The sequence below is a fragment of the Sapajus apella genome, unplaced genomic scaffold (assembly GCF_009761245.1).
Source record: "Sapajus apella isolate SASKATOON/1434 unplaced genomic scaffold, GSC_monkey_1.0 scaffold48, whole genome shotgun sequence".
Classification (NCBI taxonomy): Eukaryota; Metazoa; Chordata; class Mammalia; order Primates; family Cebidae; genus Sapajus; species Sapajus apella.
This window is the reverse complement of record NW_022436988.1, coordinates 17252745-17266958: the sequence shown is the minus strand read 5'-3', so window position 1 is coordinate 17266958 and position 14214 is coordinate 17252745.

Below are 14214 nucleotides of genomic sequence, written 5' to 3'. Positions count from 1 at the left end.
AAAAAAAAAAAAAAAAAAAAAAAAAAAGAATGTAAAACCATGTAGCACTGTGGAAAATACTTTGGCAGTTACTGAAAAATTTAAACCTGGAGTTACTATATGATTCAGTAATTCTATTCATACATATACAGTCAAAAGAATTGCAAACAAATGGTCATGCAAAAACATACACATATGTATTTAGCAGCAGGTGGAAACAACCTACATGTGCATTAATTGATGAATGGACAACCCAAATGGGATTTATCCATATAATGGACATATTATTCAGCCTTAAAAGGATGGAAATTCTAGCATATGTTACAACATGGAGAATCCTTGAGGGCATTAAGCAAAATAAGCCAATTACCAAAACACTGTGTGATTCCACTCATATGAGGCACTTAGAGTGGTCAAATCCATAAAGACAGAAAGTAGGCTGTGCGAGGGGTGGCTCATGCCTGTAATCCCAGCATTTTAGAGGGCCAAGTTGGACAGATCCTGAGGTCAGGCGTTCAAGACCAGCCTGTCCAACATGGAGAAGCCCCATCTGTACTAAAAATACAAAAATTAGCTGGACGTGATCGCAGGAGCCTGTAATCCCAGCTACTTGGGAGGCTGAAGCAGAGAATTGCTTGAACCTGAAAGGCAGAGGTTGCAGTGAGCCGAGATCATGCCATTGCACTCCAGCCTGGGTCTTAAAGCTAGGCTCTATCTCAAAAAAAAAAAGTAGAAGGGTGGTTACCATGGGCTAGGAGAAGGAGACAATGGGGGGTTAGTGTTAAACAGGTACAGAGTTTCAATTTGGGAAGATGAAAAAGTTCTGGTGATTAGTTGTACAACAGTGTGAATATACTTAACACCACTGAACTGTACACCTAAAAATGGTTAGAGACAACCAGGTGTGGTACATATAAATTCATAGGAAGTAAATAAATACTTGGCTGGGTGTGGTACCTCATGCCTAGAATTCCAGCACTCTGGGAGGCCAAGGAGGGTGGATTATTTGAGGTCAGGAGTTTGAGACCAGCTTGGCCAACTTGGTGAAACCCTGTCTCTACTAAAATTACAAAATTAGCCAGGCGTGGTGGTACATGCCTGTAATCCCAGCTACTCGGGAGGCTGAGGCAGAAGAATCACTTGAACCCTGGAGGCGGAGGCCACAGTGAGCCGAGATTATGCCACTGCACTCCAGCCTGGGAGACAGAGCAAGACTTCATCTCAAAATAAATAAATAAATAAATAAACATTTGCCAGGAAATAGGAGAGGAAATGGAAAGTACAGCCAATGATTCTGGGGCTTCTTTCTGGGGTGATGAAAATGTTCTGGAATTAAATAGTGGTTGTACAACCTTGTGAATACTATACTAAAACTCACTAAATTGTGCACTTATTTAAAAGGGTGAATTTATGGTACATAAATTAATTATATCTCAATATCAATAAAAAGGAGTCATATGAGGAATGGGGAAAACATTATATATATATATATATATATATATATATATATATATATATATACACTTAATGTCTTCTTTAACTAGTTTCTTCTGTACTTTCTGCAACAAAGTTATACCCACTGATACTACATTATCATAAGGTGTCCAGTCTGGATCTACCTGTATATCTTGATATCTCTCTGTATGTCTGTACCCGTATCTGTATCTCTCCAGAAAAATATGCAAAATGGCTTGGTGATTTTTCTTTTTGATTTTAACACTTAACATTTTTTGGCCAGGCATGGTAGCTCACATCTGTAATCCCAGCACTCTGGGAGGCCAAGGCGGGCAGATCACTTGAACTCAGGAGTTCAAGACCAGCCTGAGCAACATATTGAGACCACTTCTCTACACAAAAATACAAAAATTAGCCAGGCATGGTGACATGTGCCTGTAGTTCCAGCTACTTGAGAAGCTGAGGCAGGAAAATTGCTTCAGCCCGGGAGGCAGAGGTTGCAGTGAACCGAGATTGTACCACTGCACTCCAGCCTGGGTGACAGAGCAAAACCTTGTTTCAAAAAAAAAAAAAAGACCAGGTGCGGTAGCTCACACCTGTAATCCTAGCACTTTGGGAGGTCAAGGTGGGTGGATCACCTGAGGTCAGGAGTTTAAGACCAGCCTGGCCATCATGGTGAAACCCCATCTTTCAAAAAAAAAAAAGTCTAGCTTCACAGTGGTTCTTGCCTGTAATCCCAACACTTTGGGAGGTTAAGGCAGGAGGATGCCTTGAGCCCAGGAGTTTTTTTTTTTTTTTTTTTTTTTTGAGACGGAGTTTCACTCTTGTTACCCAGGCTGGAGTGCAATGGCCCAATCTCAGCTCACTGCAACCTCCGCCTCCTGGGTTCAGGCAATTCTCCTGCCTCAGCCTCCTGAGTAGCTGGGATTACAGGTGTGCACCACCATGCCCAGCTAATTTTTTGTATTTTTAGTAGAGACGGGGTGTCACCATGTTGACCAGGATGGTCTCAATCTCTTGACCTCGTGATCCACCCGCCTCGGCCTCCCAAAGTGCTGGGATTACAGGCTTGAGCCACCGCGCCCGGCCGAGCCCAGGAGTTTAAGGCTCCAGTGAGATATGATTATGCCATTGCACTACAGCTTGGGAGATAGAAAGAGATCTTGTCACAAAAATAAATACATTAACAAATTTTTCCTTGTTTTCTTTTCTTTTCTTTAGACAGGGTCTCACTCTGTCACCCTGTCACCCAGGTTGGAATGCAATGGCTCAATCTCAGCTCACTGCAACCTCCACCTCTCAGGCTCAAGCGATACTCCCACTGCAGCCTACCAAGTAACTAGGACTACAGGTGCACACCACCATGCCTGGCTAATGTTTTTTGTCTGCATATTTTTGGTAGAGATGGGGTTTTTGTCATGTTGCCCAGGCTGGTCTCAAACTCCTGGGCTCAAGTGATCCACCCACCTCAGTCTCCCAAAGTGCTAGGATTACAGGTGTGAGCCACCGCGCCTGGCCAATTTTTTCCTTCTACTGTGTCTGTGGTTCCACAACTTCCCTTTTCCCCCTTCTCTATGGATTTTCTACCACATTTAGACTCTGCTTAGATTGACCTAGATTTCTCTTTAATCAAATCTTCAGGAACCAATTTATTACCATTAAAAATGATCTAACAAGCTTTATACTTTACATTGTTAAAAATCCTCATTTTGAGTAACACAACCACAAAGAAAAGAATGTCATCATGGATTTAACCAGTAAAAGATAATACTTAACAATAAAATTTTAAAAACATGCCTGCAGGCTTACCTGATGAAAAAAATGATCGTGGCTACAAACTGCATTTGCCAGACAATGGTTTTAGATTTACTGTGCACCCTGAACGCCATGAAAAATGGATTGCCCGGCCTCTTGATAAGGAAATCAATTACCTGCCTCATTCTGAGTGAAAAGAATGAAAGGATTTTAAAAAATCATAACCAAAATGGGGAGAACAAAACAAACTAGGAGAGACATACTGTACATTTCAAGCTAGTGTTGCTTTGCCTGAGAATAAAGCCTTTATGCCCTCACATATTTAAGGTGATTTTTATTCCTTCATTCTTGAGTCCTCTGAAACTCCTGGGAACACTCCCTAAAAGCAGCTGCCAGCCTTTAGCCATGTCCCATGTCATTTTTCCCAGCTTGTCAGGACAGTCACTCAAAGAGTCTCCTCTGATCCTCCCTACCACAGGCATCTCATTCAAGAATTTGCAGCCTGGCTCGCCTGGCAGTGGAAAACAAATTTTGTGTCCAGGGGGAAGTTACACATAATCTTTTTTTCTGAACTGGGCTTCCAACATACTCGAGTTACTTCTTCTGGCTCTGGCTGCTCCCTGAACAGGCCTGGCTATAATAGGAAGCGAAGAAGAGCTGATTTTTCAAAGCCCCATTTAGTCTTCCTAATCGGCCATTCTCACCAAGTACTATAGGGACAAAACATGTTGATTTCCTGATTGACTCAAGCTACCTAGAATTATTTCAGCCATTTCATTATCTTCTCCATCTCACAAATACCACTTTCTCAGCCAGGAAGCTATAAAGCCGATGTCTTAGGAGATTCAGAATTTTATTAAACATTTATTTGCATTGCTCAAAAGCGAATTGATGGTAGCTTGATCAGAATATGAATGACTTTTTTTTTTTTTAGAAGAAGGGAAGGCAGTAAATAAAACATATATTTACATTTGCCAGCTGATGTTGAAGGCGTATAGGATTTTCTTTTTCCTAAAATAAGTAAGAAGCTGGGGAAAACTTCTTTTTCTCTCTCTTTCCTTTCTTTTCCTTCCTCTCTTTTTCTCTCCTTCCTTTTTCTTTCCTTCTTTCTTTCTTTTTCTTTCTTCCTCCCTTCCTCCTTCCTTGTTTTTTTTTTTTTTTTTTTTTTTAGGACAGGGTTTCACCATGTTGGCAGGCTGGTCTTGAACTCTCGACCTCAGGTGATCCGCCCGCCTTGGCCTCCAAAGTGCTTGGATTACAGGTGTGAGCACCACGCCCAGCCCTTCCTTCCTTCCTTCTTTCTTTCTCCTCACAGTCTTGCACTGTTGCCCAGGCTGAAATGCAGTGGCATGGTATCAGCTCACTGCAACCTCCACCTCCCGAGTAGCTGGGATTACAGTTGCCTGCCACCATGCCCAGCTAATTCTGGTATTTTTTTCTCGGCTGCTCCGTTTTGAGACGGAGTTTCACTCTTGTTACCCAGGCTGGAGTGCAATGGCGCGATCTCGGCTCCCCGCAACCTCTGCCTCCTGGGTTCAGGCAATTCTCCTGCCTCAGCCTCCCGAGTAGCTGGGATTACAGGCACGCACCACCATGCCCAGCTAATTTTTTGTATTTTTAGTAGAGACGGGGTTTCACCATGTTGACCAGGATGGTCTCGATCTCTTGACCTCGTGATCCACCTGCCTCGGCCTCCCAAAGTGCTGGGATTACAGGCTTGAGCCACCGCGCCCGGCCTAATTCTGGTATTTTTAGTAGATATGGGGTTTCACCATGTTGGCCTGGATGGCCTCAAACTCCTGACCTCAAGTGATCTGCCCGCCTTGGCCTCCAAAGTACTAGGATTCCAGGTGTGAGCTACAGTGCCTGGCCTTTTTTTTTTTTTTTTGAGACAGGGTCTCATTCTGCTCTGTTGCCCAGGCTGGCATGCACTGACATGATCTTGGCCCACAGCAGCCTTGACCTCCTGGGCTCAAGTCATCCTCCCACCTCAGGCTCCAGGTACCTGGGACTACAAGCACTTGCCACCATGCTCAGCAACTTTTTTTTTTTTTTTTTTTTTTTTAATAGAGAGAGGGTCTCACTATGCTGCCCTGGGTGGTCTGGAACTACTGGGCTCAAATGATCCTCTTGCCTCAACCCTTCAAAGTGCTGGGATTATAGGCATAAGCCACTGCGCCCAGCCTAGGGTAACGCTTCTTTTGCGTTGGCTGGGATCTGTGGATTGTGTGATGGTTAATTTTAGGTGCCAACTTGAATGGATTAAATAATATCTAGAAGCCTGGTAAAGCATTATTTAATCCAATCTCCTAGGGCCCTGGAGAGAACAAAAGCAGAGGTAACGACGTCAAGCTATCTGCTGGAGCTGCGACACATTCTTCCTCTCCTGTCCTTAGACAACAACTCTAGGATTTCTCCCCTCTCCTCCACCTTTCCTGGCTTCTCAGGCCTTTGGCCTCAAACTGAGAGTTACACTATCAGATTCCCTGATTCTGAGGCCTTTGGGACTTGAACCGAGCCATACTGCCAGCATCCCAGGGTCTCCAGTCTGCAGATGGCCTATCGTGGGACTTCTCAGCCTCCATCATCTGGGAGCCAATTTCTCTAATAAATAAATACCATTTTGACTTTCTCTCTTCCTCTCCTGTTGGATCTGTCTCCCTGGAGAACCCTGACTAACACGGATTGAGGCTGGAAGGAATAGATCTTCTTTGGCTAGTCCTGGGAAAATACATATCCAAATACATACAGTAGATTGCCCTCATGAACAGGCATGGCCAGGCTGGACCAAATTTCATAGGCTCCAACCTCAGCCAGGGCTCCTGTAGTCTTATAGCAGTCACTCCCCAGGACTGAGCCATGCTTTGCTGATTCTCTAACTCCGTTGTGTCCGGAAAAGCAGACCCAGATCACAGAGGCAAGGAACAGAAGGCAGCCTTGCAGACATGCCTCAACCTGCTTGCATAGATTGAATCCCTTGGCCAGAGCAGTGGCTCAGAAGTGAATGAATGGAATCTCTCAGACCACCTGCAGCTACCTAACCTACCTGACCCCTCCACTAGGAGGTGCTCAACATAACTACAGAGCTAACTGGCCAGGCTGCAGGACACTGGGTGATGAAAGTACTACCAGCCCTTCAATCTAGCCTGGTTGCAGCCTTTTTTTTTTTTTTTTTTTTTTAAGACAGAGTCTCACTCTGTTGCCCAGGCTGGAGTACAGTGGCACAACCTTAGTTCACTGCAACCTCCAACTCCTGGGTTCAAGGAACTCTCCTGCCTCAGCCTCCCGAGTAGCTGAAATCACAGGCTCCTGCCACCATATCTGGCTAATTTTTGTATTTTTAGTAGTAACAGGGTTTCACCATCTTGGCCAGGCTGGTCTAGAACTCCTGACCTTGTGATCCAACTGCCTCGGTCTCCCAAAGTGCTGGGATTACAGGCATGAGCCACCGTGCCTGGCTTTTTTTTTTTTTTTTTTTTGAGACGGAGTTTCGCTCTTGTCACCCAGGCTAGATTGCAACGGTGGGATCTTGGCTCACTGCAACCTTTGTCTTCCGGGTTCAAGCAATTCTTCTGCCTCAGGCCCGGCCTGCTTGCAGTCCTTATTAAAGATGTCACATGTGGCCAGGTATGGTGGCTCACGTTTGTAAGCCCAACACTTTGGGAGACTGATGTGGGCGGATCACTTGGGCCCAGGAGGTCGAGGCCCTCCTAGGCAATATGGTAAAATCCTATCTCTACAAAAAATACAAAAATTAAACAGGCATGCACCTGTAGTCCCAGCTAATCAGGAAGCTGAGGTGGGAGGATGGCTTGAGCCCAGGGGGCAGAGGTTGCAGTGAGCCAAGATTACACCACTGCACTCCAGCCTGGGTGACAGAGACCCTGACTCAAACCAAAAAACCCACCAAAGATGTCACATGTATCTTTGCCTATAAACACTCAATATATTTTGATCAGAAGAGTGTTTAAGCTGTGTCATGCAATAATTTTTGGGAAGGCTGGATTTGAAATGTTTTATGAATACCTCAGGGTGTAATATTTAAAACCCAGATCACTCTGGAAGTTAAAAATCAGATCACTCTGGATCTGAGAATGGAAGTTAAAAATAAATGTCAAGGCCAGGTTCAGTGGCTCATGCCTGCAATCCCAGCACTTTGGGAGGCCAAGGCAGGAGGATCATTTGAGGTCAGGAGTTCAAGACCAGCCTGGCCAACATGGTGAAACTCCTGTCTCTACTAAAAACACAAAAATTAGCTGGGCTTGGTGGCGTGCTCCTGTAGTCTCAGCTACTCAGGAGGCTGAGACAGAAGAATCGCTTGAACTTGGGAGGTAGAGGTTACAGTGAGCCGAGACTGTGCCACTGTACTCCAGCCTGGGTGACAGAGCAAGATACGTCTCAAAACAAAAACAAAAATAGATGTCAAGATAAGTCTTGAGGGGTTTAAGGAAGTAGCAGTGTTTTCAGGCTTGGGCAGTGCCCCTGCTGTCTTCCAGGGGCTGATAAAGGGTGAAGGGTGTAGCCTTCTGAGCTGTGGCATCCTCTTCCCCTGGGTCATGATTTTATCCATTTGCCAGATTGGCCTGACCCTCAGTCTAGAATTTCCAGACCAACAGCAGGGGCGCCACCTCCAGGCCAATCCCCATAAGTGTAGCTTTGTGAGACGGACTAACGTGGGTCTGGCAGTTAGTTTAATCAACAGAGCAAAGGGCCTGAGTCCCTGGATTAGGAGACCGCTTGTCCCAAGCAATTCTAGAATCTAGATTGGCCAGGTGCAGTGGCTCACGTCTGTAATCTCAGCACTTTGACAGACCAAGGTGGGAGGATCACTTGAGCTCAGGAGTTTGAGACCAGCCTGAGCAACATACCGAGACCCAGTTTCTATAGAAATAAATCAATTAGCTGGGCATGGTGGTGCACACCTGTGGTCCCAGCTACTCAGAAGTGTGAGGGAGGAGGGTCACTTGAGCCCAGGACTTCAGGGTTACAGTGAGCTATGATCATGCACTGTATTCTAGGCTGGGTGACAGAATGAGACTATGTCTCTAAAAAAAGCAAAGTTGATTTCTCTGCTACCAGCTTCACTGTGTGCTTTGTTTCAGAGATTAATAACTCTTTCTAACTTGTCCTTGGCCTCCCCAAAGTCAGCCTAGCCTCATACCCTCAAGGCCAACTCTTCTAGCCTGTGTCAAGAAGTTCCCATACTTCTCAAGCTGGCGGGAGAAGGAAAAAAAAAAAGTCTTCAGCTTAAATGACTTATATTCCTGTGATTCTATGGCAAGGAAACTGGGATGACTAACATCAGTGACCTCATGGTGAAGAAGACAGCATTGCTAGTGATCTAAGCGGCCTTCAAGGAGGGGAATTTCCCATCACCTGACAGCCAGGAGTGCCTGGAGCACACTTGGCTCAGCTCATGCCTGCTCACAGTCTTCAAAGAGTTTGCTTCCCATATTTGTGAGTTGAGCAGCCTAAACTGTTTGGTAGATATCCTGTCAGCAAGGTCACATGGTAGGGGATAACAGAGAAGGCCCGCATCCAAAGCACCATGGCCTGAGAAATCTGCAGGCGTGCCGGCTCTGTTGCTGCAAGTCTAAACGGTTCTGCAAGGCCATCATCCAATTGGCTGAAATTCAAGCCTGCTCAAAGCTAAAAAATGCACAGGATTGGCTGGGTGCAGTGGCGCACACCTGTAATCCCAGCACTTTGGGAGACCCAGGTGGGCGGATCACAAGGTCAAGAGATCGAGACCATCCTGGCCAACATGGTGAAACCCCATCTCTACTAAAAAATACAAAAATTAGCTGGGTGTGGTGGTGCATGCCTGTGACCCAGCTCCTCAGGAAGCTGAGGCAGGAGAATCACTTGAACCCAGGAAGTGGAGGTTGCAGTGAGCCGAGACCATGCCACTGCACTCCAGCCTGGCAACAGAGACTCTCTCAAAAAAAAAAAAAAAATGCACAGGAGCCTCCTCAACCAGAATAGCCATCAACGTCCTGGCAGCAGGAACCTGTACATCAGTGCTGGGATTGGACAGGACACTACTCGGCATGCCACTGTGCATCTTTTGAAATCCTGAACATGGGTCTGTGGGACTTTTGGTGGCCCTGTGCTCTAGAGATGTTCTCCGAAATCCATCAGTTCTTGAGTTATAGGTGCTCTGGATTAGGATAGACAGCAATGGTTCTAAAGGTTGCTATACCCTCTCTCGGCCCACTCCATGCCTGTGACCCTCACACCACCATGGTATAGGAGGGAGTACCCTACTAAGATGCCATGCTTCATCCCCCATACTGGACCTGTCCATCTGGTGCCTGGTGAAATGCATCAGTTAAGTTCTAGAGAATGCTCTGCTTCCTGACCACCTTCCTTTATTCTGCAAAATATGCACAGAGTTCATTACATTCCCGTGTCTAAAACACACTGACACACATCAGCCATGGCTTCCATTCTTCATACCTTCTAAATCACCAACCACCTTATCAGCACATGGCTAGGACCTTAAAGGCTTGCACCTAAGGGATGCACATCAGAATCATCTGAGAAGCTTTTAGTCCAGGTGTGGTGGCTCACACCTGTAATCCCAACACTTTGGGAGGCCAAAGCAGGCAGATCACTTGAGGTCAGGAGTTCAAGACCAGCCTGGACAACATGGTAAAACCCCATCTCTACAAAAATACAAAAAAAAAAAAAAAATTAGCTAGCGAGATGGCACACACCTGTAGTTTCAGCTACTTGGGAAGCTGAGGCAGGAGAATCATTTGAACCCAGGAGGCAGAAGTTGCAGTGAGCCAAGATCACACTACTGCACTCCAGCCTGACAACGTGAGATCCTGTCTCAAAACAAACACTTCAGGCCAGGTACAGTGGCACACGCCTGTAATCCCAGCACTTTGGGAGGTCGAGACGGGTGGATCACCTCAGGTCAGGAGTTTAAGACTAGCCTGGCAAACATGGTGAAACCCTGTCTCTACTAAAAATACAAAAATTAGCTGGGTGTGATGGTGTGTGCCTGTAATCCCAGCTACAGGACCAGAGGCTGAGGCAGAAGAATTACTTGAAACCAGGAGGTGGAAGTTGCAGTGAGCCAAGATCATGCCACTGCACTCCAACATTGATGACAGAGAGAGATACCATCTCAAAAAATGAACAAACAAAAGGCATTTCACCACGTGAGTGAAGGGATGCTCTGCCCTGCCTAGAGGAGTACTTAGAAAGATTTGGTTCCTGCCCCAGTTCCAATCCTTTACTTAGCCAGCCCACCCTCCCTGCCTCCCAATTTGATCATCACCTGATCAAAGTTTTGTCTTCTTTCCCTGGTTCAAAACCTTGGCCCCATGTCCCTTCCTGAGTTTCTTCTCATGAATGTGAATGCCAGTTTGCTGAACAACTTTTGGCTCAGTTTCCTCCCAAGAACTCCCTGATTCAGGCCCCCAGTTCTGAGGATTCCACTCCTCAATTCAGCTGCCAGGGGGGCCCCAACCCCCAGCTACTTTGTAAGGGGTAAGGGGAGGACTACATCCTTTTGTGCTTGACGTCTGTCATTCGGCAGGGTTTCCAATATACAGTTCCACGTATCCATGGATCCATTATACTGATAGACTATACTTTGCTTTATCACAGTCATGTTTTAAGCTTTTGGGACATTTCCAACCTGTTGCTATTATAAATAGCTCTGCAATGAGCATCTTTATTTAAAATAATTTAGTTTCCTTTTGGATTATTTCCTTTGGACTGATTCCCAAACTCAAGATAAGTAGGTTGTTTATCTGCTCTTTTATTGTCTGACCCACATGCCTTTCCATTGGGAACAGCCCCTCCCTCCTACATTTTATGGCTCTGGTGTGCCTTGTTTTTATTTGTGAGACGGAGTCATGCTGTGTTGCCCAGGCCAAAGTGCAGCGGCACGATCTTGGCTCTCAGCAGCCTCTTCCTCCTGGGCTCAAGGGATTCTCCTGTCTCAGCTTCCTGAGTAGCTGGGACTACAGGTGCATGCCACCATGCTCAGCTAATTTTTTTCTGGTATTTTTAGTAGAGATGGGGCTTCTCCGTGTTGGCCAGTCTGGTCTTGAACTCCTGACCTCAAATGATCCACCCACCTCGGCCTCCCAAAGTTCTGGGATTACAGGCGTGAGCCACTGCACCCAGTCCAGGATCAAATAATTCTTTAAGGTAATAATTTTTTTTCCCTAGTCAATATATGTTGATTTCTGTTACTTGCAACCAAAGGAGTTCTGACCAATACATGAGTCAAGAGAGAAAAATATTTAATATTTTGTGAAACATATTTCTAAACTGCTCTTTAAAATAACAGCCATTTTATAAGGCAACCTGTTATCCCAGCTTTTGTTTTTATAATGTATGTTTTTAAGCACAATACCTTAACATTACTGAGTTTTTTTTTTTTTTTTTTTTTGAGACCGAGTCTTATTCTGTCACCCAGGCTGGAGTGCAGTGGTGTAATCCCAGCTCACTGCAGCCTCACCCTCTCATGTTCTTATATTCTTTCTTTTATCTAACACCAATTAAATATCTCAGGATCGTGTTCAAGCAATTCTTGTGCTTCAACCTCCTGTGTAGCTGGGACTACAGGTGTGTGCCACCATGCCTGGCTAATTTTTATGTTTTTAGTAGAGATGGAGTTTCACCATGTTGGCCAGGCTGGTCTCAAACTCCTGACCTCAAGTGATCCACCTGTCTTGGCCTCCCAAAGTGCTGGGATTACAGGTGTAATCCCGGCATGCCTCATTTTTTGATTTTGTGTAGAGACCGGGTTTCGCTATGTTGCCAAGGCTGGTCTTGAACTCCTGGGCTCAAGAGATCCTCCCATCCCAGCCTCCCAAATTGCTGGGATTATGAGCATGAGACACCATGCCTGGCCGATATTTCCTTCTTATCATGAGAGTTAGTATAGCACATAGGTTGAGAGCAGAGACTCTGAAGCCAGATTTCCTGGGTCCAAAATCTGGCCTGCATATTACTAGTGGTGTGACCTTGAGCAATATCCTTAACCACCTGTGCCTTAGTTTTCCATCTCCAAAAGGCACATAATATGAGAAGACTTCAAAAAGTTTGTGGGAAGTGGAATTAAAAGTTAAAAAAAAAAAACATAAACCTTATTTTTCAAGATAACCTCCATCAAGTTCAAGACACTTTTGTAAGTGATGATACCAGCCATGTAGTCCATCCGTAAAGAACTGAGGGGCCTGGGAATTTAACCATGTCAATGCAGTCTTTTTTACATTATCAGCTGAAGAAAAATGAGTGCCCTTTAAAGATTTTTTTTTTTTTTTAAGATTACGAAGCAGACTGGGTATGGTGGCTCACACCTGTAATCCCAGCACTTTGGGGGGTCAAGGTGGGCGGACTACTTGAGGTCAGGAGTGCGAGTCCAGCCTAGCCAACATGGTGAAACCCCATATCTACTGAAAATACAGAATTAGCCAGGTGTGGTGGTGTGCACCTGTAGTCCCAGCTACTTGGGAGGCTGAGGCAGGAGAATCTCTTAAACCTGGGAGACAGAGTTTGCAGTGAACCGAGATCATGCCACTGCACTCCAGTCTGGGTGACAGACTGACCTCAAGTGTCTGGGCAGATCAGTCAGACTGATCTGCCCGCCTTGGGCTCCCAAAGTGCTGGGATTACATGCACAAGTGCCCAGCCTAAAAAAAAAATTTTTTTTTAATTAGCCAACCATCTTAGAATTGTCCCAAGTTAATAAAATTTTAAAAATAAAATAAATTAGCCAAGCATGGGGTGGCATGCACTTAACAGTCCCAGCTACTTGGGAGGCTGAGGTGGGAGGATCACTTAAGCCCAGGACATTGAGGGTGTAGCAAGCTATGATCACACCACTGCATTCCAGCCTGGGTGACAGAGAAATAACCCCTCTCAAAAAAAAAAAAAAAAAAAAAAAAAAGAAGGAGAAATGGGGACAGAAATAGGAGGGACTTATGGAATGGATCAAAAGAGAGGTTTTAACATAGGAAAAATAACACCATGTTCATATATTGACCCAATAGTGAGATAAAGCATTCTTATTAAAGTTTCTAATAAAGTTGTTTTGCACTATCCCTTATTCTTACTATTATATATTTTTTGAGCTGGAGTCTTGCTCTGTCACTCAGGCTGGAATGCAGTGAGGCGATCTTGGCTCACTGCAACCTTCACCTCCCAGGTTCAAGCAGTTCTCTGCCTAAGTCTCCTGAGTAGCTGGGATTACAGGTGCCTGCCACCACGCCCGGCTAATGTTTGTGTTTTTAGTAGAGATGGGGTTCCACCGTATTGGGCAGGTTGGTCTTGAACTCCTGACCTTGTTATCCACCCACCTCAGTCTCCCAAAGTGCTGGGATTACAGGCGTGAGCCACTGCACTCGGTCTTATTCTTACTACTATAAATTGCTTTACCGGAAATTTTTTTTTTTTTTTTTTACCGGAAATATTTTTAAAATTTGAAGGTTCTATTGGCCCCAGATGATCAACGATGACTTTTTCTGGTATACGAAGGGTTAAGTACTAATTTAAACAGTACACAAACGTATAAAATAAAACTAACAATGGCTTGTGTATCCCCCTAGAAACTTTCCTATCATATATCAACAAATGTGTTTATGTATATATACCATTTTCTTTTAATTTGCACAAAAGCAATTGCACTTTTTATATATAGAACAGCGTCTGTCCCATACATAAAGCCTCTCAGTAGGAAGAATTTCACATGAGAAAAGCTTATGCCTGGGCCAGGCGCAGTGGCTCACGCCTGTAATCCCAGTGCTGTGGGAGGCTGAGGCGGGTGGATCACAAGGTCAGGAGTTCAAGACCAGCCTGGCCAATATGATGAAACCCTGTCTCTACTAAAAATACAAAAATTATCTGGGCATGGTGGCTCACAGTTGTAGTCCCAGCTACTTGGGAGGCTGAGGCAGAAGAATCACTTGAACCTGGGAGGCGGGTGTTGCAGTGAGGTGAGATTGAGCCATTGCACTCTGGCCTGGGTGACAGAGTGAGACACTGTCTCAAAAAAAA